Source organism: Coffea eugenioides, chromosome 3 (assembly GCF_003713205.1).
Source record: "Coffea eugenioides isolate CCC68of chromosome 3, Ceug_1.0, whole genome shotgun sequence".
In the NCBI taxonomy this organism is placed as follows: Eukaryota; Viridiplantae; Streptophyta; class Magnoliopsida; order Gentianales; family Rubiaceae; genus Coffea; species Coffea eugenioides.
In genome coordinates, this window is record NC_040037.1 from 41,888,762 (window position 1) to 41,901,194 (window position 12,433).

Consider the following 12,433-nt stretch of genomic DNA (forward strand, 5'->3'; position numbering starts at 1 on the left):
TTTTCTTTATACACCAAATCAGACTTTTCTTGTTTTCTTTATCAAATTACCACATTGTTTTTCTTTAACAAATTCATCACTCCCAATTTCTCCAAATAAGATATGCAAATCAAAACTATCAACTGATTCAAAAATTTCAATATCATTCATATTATCAACAAATCTATCATTCTCAAAATCGACAAACCAATACCAACAACCAGACTTCGGTTTGAAAGCATAATTTTTCTCAATTATTTGCAAAACATAGTAAATATCCTTCCAAAATCTCCAAAGTATTTTAGTACAGCAAACAAAAGTTTTGAAAATACTTTCTACCATTGTTTTACATATCACTTGAAAGAATAATTGTGCCTTCTTCTTGAAAACATGTTTTGACAACTCACTTGCATCAACCCAATAAAGAATATCATCTAAATTACACTGTTTGAGATATTTTTTCACTGTTAAAACCCAACCAAAATATGTTTGTCTATTTGTGCTTATAGGAGTCAATATGAAAAATTTTTCACTATCAATCAAATCTCTATTATATTTTGCCATTATTTAACAATTTATATACCTGAATAAATTTTCCTCTCCCCTCTGTCAAGTTTTCCTAGCCTCCTAGTTGATTAACCAATCAAATCCTTCGATCTAACAACCTGTAGCAATCAACAAATCTGACAGGATTCCTCTCCGATCTCTGTCTTCACACTCGTAACAATCTAACAATTTTTAGACCAATTTTATGGTCGAATTCTTCACCAACTACACACTTCAGGATCAATTTTGTGGTCTAACTCGATTAATTGAATACTTTTTGGCAATTTTGCATTCTAATTCTCTGACAGTGAAAATGTCCAGGACTAATCTCATAGTCTAGCTTTGATATTAATTGTAGAATCCAAATTTTAGGGTTCTAATAATAATAATCAATGCATGCAGGGTTACAGAATTGAAGGGATAAAGCAAATACTCAAAATATATGCGGGAGAGAAGAAAATAATCAACTCATAATATTATTGAAGTCTCAAACAATGAAGAAATTTACACCACAATAGAAAACTCAGCAAATTTTTCTAGACTCTCTCAAGAAAACATCATAAATAATATTCTATTTATAATTTACCAGATTTGTTAGAAAAGAAACCACTTGCATAAAAAATTACTAAATAAAACACAAATTCCTAAATCACACAACTACTAAAAATCTAACTCCAATAAAACTAATAAATAAATAAATAAATACTTCTAGACTTGATTTAGTTTGCCAATAGTAAGGGTATTTTAGAAAATTGTAACATAATTATCATTAACCTTTATATCCATTTCCTCCGATTCCTTCCACTTTTAAATCTGCCAAGAAAAAAAAAATAGAACAAGTCCCACATTCGTCCGTCTTTTTCTTTCTCCTTTCAAAAATCAATCCATATAAAAACCTTATCCCTCCATGGATTTCCTTTCCTTTCCCTCATATTATTATCTTGTTATGAGTGAGATGTTGTTGACAGTGATATTTATATATTACCCACAGAGTTAGAAAAGGCAACCGTTGAAGCTCCTAATAACTAACTTGAGGGGACTCTGTCCGCAAAAAGTGTAGACAACCAAGTGTACAATGGATAAATATTACTCAAAGTAACATGTTCTGTATTAAAAAATGCCCTTCTTGGATTGGGGAACTTCCAGCCTTCAGATTTCACAAAACTTGCTCGTGTACTTCTGAGTTCTGAAAGAGCAATAAAGAACTCAAAAATTCCAGGTATTCCATAGCTGTGTCCAGTTTGCACATAGCTAGCTACTTCGAAATGTAAAGTACCCAAACAGATTTTGAGCCTTTCTGAATACCGATCACCTGCACACTCTGTCATTACCTATTCTTACTAAACTATTATTGCCAACTCATAAAATTGTCTCCCCTCCCTCTTGGATACTTCCTAAATGTGAAAGTCAGCGATCCATTCTTCTAAACCACACCTATATAAATGCATTCCTACCAAAACCCCCAAGCATCAGTATTTCATCACATTGCATAATATTTACTAATCCATTTCATCTTTAGTCCTCAAAATTAAGCTCTAGAAACGCCATCTTCAAGAGCGCTTAAGCTTTGCATACTAATGGCTTTCCTGATCTTGGAAACCTCAGCAGCCGGTAACTTTTACCGGGATGTCAAGATCAATTTTGGAGACGGAAGAGCTAAGATAGATAAGTCAGGCCAGATAAGTCAGGCCAGCTTCTCACACTCTCTCTAGACAAATTATCTGGTTCTGGCTTTGAATCCACAAATGACTATCTCTTTGGTAGATTTGACATGCAAATCAAATTTGTACCTGGCAATTCAGCTGGCACAGTTACCACATTCTTTGTGAGTTTCAAAAGAGCTCTCCCTTTTGTATTCCAATTTCATAGGCACAAAATCTGAGTTTTTGCTACCTCTTTAGCCTTCACGGACAAAATTATTATTTTTTTTCATCAATGCAGTTATCTTCTCAAGGCGAAAGGCACGATGAGATTGATTTCGAGTCCTAGGAAATGCATCTGGCCAGCCATATACACTTCATACCAATGTTTATGCACAAGGAAAAGGAAACAGGGAACAACAATTCCGTCTGTGGTTCGTGTTGGGGAAACCAGGTAATTTTCCACTCAAAAATTCAACTAGTGATTTAAACCAATTCAATAATTCCCAAGAAAGATTGTTAAAACAATCTCGTAAGACAGAATTACCATTCCAAATAAATTCCAAGAAAAGGCTGGAGGGGTCACAAGCGGTCCCACTTAAAACCCAGTCTCCTATGTCAGAATTTACGCGCACGATGTATTATCACAATCAGACCCGTGTATACATAAACAATACGCACACACAAATAAGCAACATACACCCAAAAGAACCGTATAAAGCACTACAAATAAACCCGACAAATATATTGAATACTATACTACAATTGAAAAGAAACTACTAAATAAATGCAGAATAAATAAAAGAGATAAGGAAAGAACGCACCAAAAAATTGATAACGGAGTTCGGCCAATTTTGCCTAATCTCCGGACACCGCCTAAACGACCCACTCTTAATAATTTGGAAGAAGAAAGAATACAAAATTTTGGTGTGTTTGAATTGGGAAGGGAGAGAGTTAATTTATAACTCTCAAGCCCCTCCCTAAAAGCTAATCCCACCGATGTGGGATAAGAAATTTGGCCAAAAGTCAACAGTTCGATCCAACTGCAGCCTTCCACACTTAGTCCATAGTTTGGAACCCTCAGAGGATTATGTAAGTTACAATCTCCTTAAATGATTTCTATTTCTAACAAGCAAAAAATGGAAAATCATTGCCTCAATTTCTAACATATTTGCATATCTATGGTGCGTTTACAGTTTCTTGGTAGATGGTAGCCCCATCAGAGCATTCATCAACAATGAAGGATCTGGCATTCCATTTCCAAAGAATCAACCAATGAAGGTTTACTGCAGCTTGTGGAATGCAGATGATTGGGCAACACAAGGTGGACAGATCAAGACAGATTGGACACTAGCGCCTTTTTTAGCCTCTTATAGGAACTTCAATGCTGATGCTTGTGTATGGTCAGCATCAGCTGGTTCATCTTGTGCTTCCAAAACCCCTCATTCTATCAATACACAAGCGTGGGAAAACCCAAGGGCTTGATGCAAAGGGACGAAACAGAATGAGATGGGTGCAATCTAAGTTCATGATCTATGACTACTGCAAGGACTCCAAAAGGGTTAACGGATGCTTTCCTGCAGAATGTAGGCGTTCAAGGTTTCTGTAGGACCCCAACTGGGAGATTTTCCTGATTTGTTAAGTTGCTTGTACAAAACGTACATGATTCATTATTCTTTTGATCAGCTCTAATTAAAAAAAAAAAAGGGAAAATTGCTTCCTATAAGTCAAAGATTTCGATTTCAGAATGAATTCCAAACATATACTACCACGGCATGGGTCATGTGCGGTTCTGATGGTTCTGATGTTTTACAAGGGTTTGGGGTAGGTATAGTTGAAGTATCGATACGGTTGTACTGTTGTTTTATATTCTATATGATTTAGTGGATACTAATATTACTTTGTGGTACACGTAAATTTTGTACATGCACAGAATTGAATATATGCATACAAATAATTTGAACAAGTACCTAATATTCATTGCACCAAAGAATAGAAAAAAAATTCAGATCTCATTAAGTGCAAAATGACAGCAAAAAAATACTAATTGTTTGCTTCAAAGCCATATGACTGAAGTCAAGTTGCAAGCCAGTCTTGTACAACAAAAATAAAGGTAGACGTTACACTTTCGTAGCAAGTTGCAAGCCAGTATTATACAACAAAAATAGTTATAAGGTAGAAGTTAAGCTTTTACGCCAACCATTGTTATTCAGTCACAAACACTATAACTTTGCACCTAAAATATCAAACTATAGAACCAAAAAAGCAGGATACATAAAATCTTTAACTTGGTTCAGAAATGAAAACTAAAAAGAAGAAACCATCAACAATGTAACTACATCGTCAGAGGTAACAGAAGCAATATAACTAGAGCAACAACCTACTTGTGAGTAACAAAAATTGGGAATTTCTCAAAAACCGATTTTTGTTACAGAAAACATGAAAACACAATGGACACCATGGATAGTATAACACATAATTTAAAGAAAGAGAGGAACTGAATGCAACAACTCTTAAATCACAAGACCTACAACTCCTAGTCGTCACAGCAGCTAGCCACATGCAAATGAAATGCGATAATCCCAATAATTCAAGTTAATTAGCCAGCCCAAAAGCTTTGATTTAACAAATATTGATTGGAAACTCAAAAACCTAGAACCAGAAACAGAGACAGACCCGTTCCCTCCTAATTATCAAACAATTTAAGCGCAAACGGAAAACAAAGACGAAGATATCAGCAAGAAAAGGATGAAGATTTACCCCCGATCACTTGCCCGCAAAATTCATCCTCCCTCGATCTGGGATCCTGGGTTGGGTAAAATTTTAGGAGGATTCAGACAGAGGATGGGTTTAGTTAAGTAGTGATTAGAACCTATGTTTTCAGAATCGGACCAGGTATCGACTCGGTCAAGCTCAGGGGTCAGAGGTCAATGGGTTCAACCGGGTTCGATAGGGGTTGAACCGGATGACGTCATAAATAAAAATTATTTAAAAATTAAAATATTATATGTAAAATACCTAATAACATGTTAATATTAATAAAGCTATATTCATATATATTTGATGTTTTAAATATATTTAACAAGAAAATACAAAGAAATTAGAACAATCAAATAACAATTTATATTATTTAATGAGTATTAACAAGTTTAGAATTAAAATTATGAACTTAATTGAAAAATAATACCAAACTTTAAGAAAATATTGATAAAGTATGAAATATTTGAGGTATATTAATAATTTTTAACAATCTAGGGGTCAAAACATAATATTGAAAAAGTTTGAGTTTTTTTTTAAAAAAACAGTTTGAAGCGGAAAATCCTATTTTTCCCGGTCAAACCCAGTTTTTGACCGGATTTTTACTTACCCGATTTTTAAACATGACTCGGACCGGACACTTGGCCGGTTCCCGGTTCGATCGGTCGAACCGGTCGATCCGGTCCAAGTTTTAAAACACAAATTAGAACTGAGAGGAATGGGAGACGACGGCGGTGGCTGAGAATGAGGGAACGAAACCGGTGAAAACGAGGCAGCACCTAAACATTAACTTATCTCCAACCCTCCCTCTCCAAAATCATTTTCCTTTGATCGAAATCCCAAGTACTGTGGAGTCTAGAAGAAGAAACAAAGGAATGATTAATTAGTTTAGCAGTAAACCCCAACATTCAATTTCAGGGTTGGTTACTATTCACGGGGACGACTTTTTCACACCCCAACATTCAATTTTAGGATAGCTCCTTTTTTTAGACATTTCCTGTCCATTTCTTTTATTTGATTTTTAAGTAAATGGATATATGTGACTTTTGTGGATAATTCATATAAATTCATTTAATTTAATGATTTTACTTTGATCAACCATTTAAAACAATACTATAAATGGATAATCCAAATCCATTTAATTATGGATTATATGGATGGATAAATAGATCTTAATCCAAATTGCCACCTCTACATACAATTACGTCTATTAACGTACACAACTCATGAAAAAAAAGGGAAAATTACATTTTACCCACTATAGTTTAGTGTTTTTGTACATAATCCCTCTATAGTTTCAAGAGTTATGCATAACCCTTTCATGGTTTGGATTAAAGTGTCTAAATGACGAAAATTATCATTGTAACAAAACCTTTTAAAATGTCAAAATTACCTTTGTTAAAAAATTAAAATGGCTGAAGTGATCAAAATATATAAACATAATATACATGACGCACTAACCTCGTATGGTTTTATATTTTACCATATAATCCCCTTATGATTTAATGTTTTACCATATAACCCCTTTTTGGTTTTTAAAATATACACATAAGCCTTCGTAGTTAATAAATAATTTTTAATTTTACATAGGGGTATTTTTTCATATTTTAGTTGACTCCATTATGGATTGCAAGTTCCATTACTTTGATACTTTAATCCAAATTATGAAGAAGTTATGTATAGTTTTTGAAACCATATGGGAGTTATGTACAAAAATATTAAACTACAAGGGGTAAAATATAATTTGCCCAAAAAATACGACCGCATTATTGTACAAAGTCAAAATTCTTGCCCCAATTCCATTTTAAAATGCTTCTTACCTAAATGAAAGTATGATAATCCTTACATTCTAGCAAAATGACTAGATAAAGCCATACAAACGGGGCAACAACAAAGAATATTGTTAAGCTTAAAACCTACTTCATGAGCTGAAGAAATATGTCCATTTTTACTATTAGTTCCAATCTTTCAATTTTTTTTTTTTGGGTGACTATACCACTAGTTCAGTCCACATCAATTATGCAATTAACTAAAGGTTGGAAGCTGTGTAGTGGCAAACTGCAATATAATTTTAGAAATATAAGGAACCCCCAGCTCAATAATCATGTTCAATACTACTGCAAATCTCATAATGCTAGAAATGTAGGCAGCTGAAGAAGTGACAAATGACATATAGTAATATCAGCTAGGAATATGGTAGAAGATTACAGATATGGAAGCAATCTCCTGTGGATCTTATGGGATTCTCGAGGGAGAAGCATGGTGCTCAAGTAGATCAGCCTCCATGAAAGTACCAGAACCATCTTGATCATGGTTAGCCATCTAAGCCAAGTTATAACCGGAACGGAGGGATCAGTACGATACCAATCTCGAATCGTCAATAATTTCATATCCCCATGACTTCCACTCATTCTGATTCGACCAATATTGGCGGATTCGAATCTGTGATGTATGGAATCGATCAAAATATTCGAGTTGACTCAGATATTTTTTCAAATTGTGCCTTTTATGGCATTTTTTATTTTTAGTAATTTTTCAGATTTTTTGAAATTTTTTATATGTTATAATATGCATATCACCCGATATCCAACCGATATGCCGCGAAGGATAAGGAACAACCAAGACCGCTAACCATCATCTTAGTCTTATTTATTTTAATTCCATTTTCCAATATTCTATTAGTAATAGTCACACTAGTCAAGTCCAGACTCTAGACTACATTCCCGTGGACTGTAAATATCATGCTTTAAATCTCCCTTTCTTCATCCATCAGACATATAAATTAATATCCAATTCCTTCTTCATAGCTATTTTTCTTGCATTGAAACTAATTCTGCTTATCACATATTAACTAGAAAGATGTCTCCGATTCCAAGCGTCTTTGGAGGCAGAAAAACCAATGTGTTTGATACGTTCTCCCTCGTTATGTGGGATCCATTCGGTGGATTCTTCACCTCTTCTATTCTTATTAATCTTCCTACGTTAGCTCGTGAAACCACAGCATTTGCCAATGCAAGAATTGATTGGATAGAGACCTAGAAGCCCATGTGTTCAAGGCTGATGTTCCAAGGCTGAAAATGTGACGCCCCCACTTCTCTCTAGGGCGAACCCAAGGGTATCGGGGGAACGCCTGCCTAACTTTTACCAGGGTTCAATACAATCAAATTTAAACTTAAACATAACCAACCAATAGTAAACATCAATATAAATAAAAGTCGCTTCCTTAATAAAATATTCAAATCTTACATCATAAGTTACCAAAAGTACATCAACTTTCCCCAAAAATACAACCACTAGAAGTCGACTAATCAATTACATCCAAAATTCTAACCAAAAGTAATCAGGTTGGCTTCTCCAAAATCTTTCCATTCCGAACTTCTGTTAAGGAAAACAAACTAATAGGGTGAGCGAATGCTCAGTGACGTCAAGAAAAAAAACATGCAAACACATAGTTCAAGTAACAATAACATTTGTACAAGAATTAAAGCTAGAAAGTTCAAGTAATTCACAATTAATAATAAAACACGATTAGTAAGGATACGGGAGCTCTCAGGAGCTAAATTCCACTTGTTTCGCCAAAACTCGATCCAATACCTCCACATGATGATATTCTGTCAACCGGGTAGGTATTAAGTCCATAGAAACTCCACTTACTTCCCCCATCCATCATTTCACCCTCTCAAATCCGTAACCAAACACGCACGAAAAGGGCGATACTACACGAGTATGCCAAACAATATCTCAAAAGATCAAGTTTTGTTTTTATAATATTCTCATGGTTCATCAAACTTCTCGACCAATCCCATGCCAGCTCGAGTCGCAAGATTAGCCAATGAGATTTGGGCGTCCCTCACGAGTACACGTATAATAGTCGACGAGATTCACTCCAATCGACATCCAAGTTCAAATTTAATACAAACCAAGTTCAAGTAAGTTAAGTAATAAGTCAAATAAAGGAGAGCGAATGCGATAAAGTACACACTCGCCTCATCAAGTTATGTTCACGTATACAAGTAAGATTAATCAAGTAAACACAACAATTCATGCACTTGACACTCACTAATTCAAAACAAGTGAGTAAATAAAGTCTTTAGTGGTCCGCTCTGAGATTCCCTTCAAAATCCTCTTGAGCGCCTGAAGAAATAGTGATCAACCATCACGCACATATACTCACAACCACTTATTATTCAAGGAAGAAAGTACACTCGCTTAAAATTTAAGACAATGTCTTCGAAGAACTTCAATCCATCGAAAATCGAGATTTAAAAGTAAGGGTTTAAAGTCACAAGAGAAACCTGTATCTTCCATGAAATCGGGTTTAAAACAGATTATCAATATCGAAAGAAAGTGAAAAGTTCTTAAAAGCTCATTTCCTACGAAATCGAAATTTTCAGCTTTGCACGACAAAACTTGGAAAATTAGATCTTGAGTTCGGTGCATTCGAAATGGAAAACTTTATACCGTTGGAAACTAGATTCTAAGTACTAAAACTTCCCTAAAGACACTTTTTCAAGATTCCAACCAGAAAGCATTCAAATTTCAGTTCAAAGTTGCAGTTTCAAGACAGGACAAAACCAGTCTTGGTTTTTGAGCAATGTTTGGAAATTCGACAAAATTCACAGAAAGTGAATCAGCCTCTGCAACTTATAACACAATAAGAGTTCCAAACCAAGTTTCAAACATAATAAGCAGAACTAAATTCGGAGTTTTGAGCAACAAGATACAACAGTTTGAAGTCGGCTGATTTTTGCAATCTGATCAGTGGATTTCCAGATTTGAAGAGCAATCTTTGGGGCATTATTTGGGCCTCGAAATGATATTGAAATTATGCCAAATTTGGTAAACTTGAACTTCCATATGTGGACTACCTCTCTATCAAAATTTAGGCAAAAAATCGCACGGGAAGGCAGTTAACGAAACGACCAAAGTTTGTGAAATTCTTCAAAGCTAATCTGCCAACCCTATCTTTCTTTTTTTTCGAAAGTTTTGTCCAACGAAATCAGCTCCAATTAGCTCCATGTTTGAAACCAAGGTTCCAGAACATTTAATGAGCAATTGATGGGTAAATGACACTAAAATTTTTGAAATAAAACACCCCAAGACAGAATTGACCATTCGGTCAGCAGGGAAGGGAAAATTTTTCAGTTATCAGCTTTGATATAGTTTTGAAATCAGACCATATCTAACTCTACACAAGCCCAAATTGAGAATGGTTTATGGAGTTAGAAACGAAGTTCAAAATTCTACATTTTATCAGAAGACATCATTTTTAAAATCTTTTCACAAGTGAGACAAAATCGAGTCACAAGATGCAGCGTCACAGTTTCTCTCGAACAGATAGACAGAACAGAACAGTCTATTTTGCCGATTCGCTATGGTTTACTCAAAATGAACTAGTAGGGGATTCTTATACCTTTTGAAAGTTCTGAATGTCTAGTTTTGAATGCCGTAAACGGTACTCAATTTTGACTTTTGTACAAAAAGTTATGTTCAGACAAAGAACCACTGGTTGGCTACCCTGCTAGCAAATTTCCAGATTCCGAACTTTTCCAAAACTCAAGTTTTAGGTAACCATTTGAAATGATTTTCGAAAGGCACATTCTGCACACATAATACAACATATATCAATCAATTTAGTAGCCATATAATCATCAAAATTTCAAATTTAAAGCAGGACATCAAAACAGAATTTCGGTCAGCTCTCTTCCTCACGGTTTCTTCCACTTTCTCTCCACTATCAAACCAAAATCAAGCTATAATTCACATAAACAACAACAATCAAGCAATATCCTCAAGTCAGCTACCTCATAGGCCACCTCAAGACCGCTAGCTTAGGATTTAAAGCAAGATAAAAGTTTCCTCAAGTCCACTAGCCTAGAATCTTGCTTAGGGTTTCAAACCCATGCAAACTAACCATCAATCTTTGTATGAATTGAAAGGTTAAAGAGATGAAGTGGTTACCCTTTAACCACTAGATGAAGACCAAATTTTTTCACCAAAATTTCTCCAAAAAACTCCACAAGAAGGCACCTTTCTTCAAGCTAGAGTGAAATTCCAAGTGGTTTGTGAGTTGGATGATGAAAAGCAAGCAAACTTGGAGCTAGAAGATGAAGTTTTCTTCTTCCCTATGGAGCTTCTAGGGCTGGCCGAAAATAAGAGAGAGAGAGAGTGTTTGTGGTTTGATTCTTGGGGAAAAAGAATGAAGAAAAGGTGTTGGACAAGCTAACTTAAAGTTGTACCAAAAGTCAACTCTTAATGGTAACTCATAGGGTTTCATACTACCACTTTCTCTCTTGTTTGATACACTTATACACTAATTCTCCAAGGTAATTCCTCTAACACTTTAATTACTCATACTTACAAGTCTAGTATTAAATTCTCAAATCTCTAATTAGCCGTACCGGCGTGACTTTCGAGAAATTATCGATGCGCGCACGATAAAAAACTTAAATTTTAACTCTCTCACATCTAATCCCTCAGTTAACTTTTCTTAGTCTACTATTGATCATTCTTAATTCTCCAAAACTAATATACTCTCGGATCGAACATGCCTCGAAAAACGTGCATTCACTATTTCTCGCTAAACAAGTAGCAGAAAAATTAAATTTGCTAACGAAACGTTGTATAAATATAAGTGAGACATCATTCCATAAAAAAATGATTTTAAAATGGTTGAAATAAATTATTCAAAAAAAATGGGTGAATAATTAATTAAATAAACCAGTAAAATAAAATAAAATAAGAAAAATTCAAGTCCTCACAGAAAAAGGGAGAAGTCAAGGTTGAGGTACTTGAGGAGGGAAGGATTCTACAAATTCGTGGAGAAAGGAGCAAGGAACAGGAGAAGAAGAATGACAAGTGGCACCATCTGGAGAGAAGCAATAGGAAGTTCCTCCGAAGATTCCGGTTGCCGGAGAATGCCTAGGTGGCTGAGGTGAAAGCCGGCTTGGAAAATGGAGTTCTAAATGTGACTCTGCCTAAAGTGAAAGAGAAGCAGCCCGAGGTCAAGTCCATTGAGATCTCTGTTTAAATGTTACTTTCTACTGCATACTCCTTAATTCCTCATACGCAACTGCTTTTAATAAACAAATTACAAATTAAAAAAAAGTATGTACATATATGTGTGTGTGTGTGTGTACGTGTAATTGTTGATTGTAAGACTTTCTTTGTAAGTTATAATTGGTGAGAAATTTTAGGTGCTGTTTGGTAAAAGGGGATCGGAATCAGGAATTGAAATAATTCAAATTCTTGTTGTTTGGGTTACATGTATTGGATTCAAAATGTTTGAGTGAATCATTAAAATTTGGGAGTTCTTAATCTCCAACAAATTGGGGGGTTTTGGTAGATTTCCAAATTTGACTCAATTTGACTCGAAAACTTCAAAAAGAAAAGAAAATATATCGTTTTCATCACTCTATCAAGTCAGCCCAATTTTCACGGCAGTATCTTACCATCAGATTTCCTTTTTCATCTTTTTTCTCTCATCCCATCTTCCACGGCAGGCTTTCATC

General features: G+C 34.9%; 2 pseudogenes; both read left to right on the forward strand.

The window, feature by feature from the left end:
* Positions 1-1,480: 1,480 nt before the first annotated feature.
* Positions 1,481-3,774, forward strand: LOC113766663 (annotated as a pseudogene).
* A 4,007-nt stretch (positions 3,775-7,781) lies between these two features.
* LOC113766664 lies at positions 7,782-11,952 on the forward strand (annotated as a pseudogene).
* Positions 11,953-12,433: the final 481 nt, after the last annotated feature.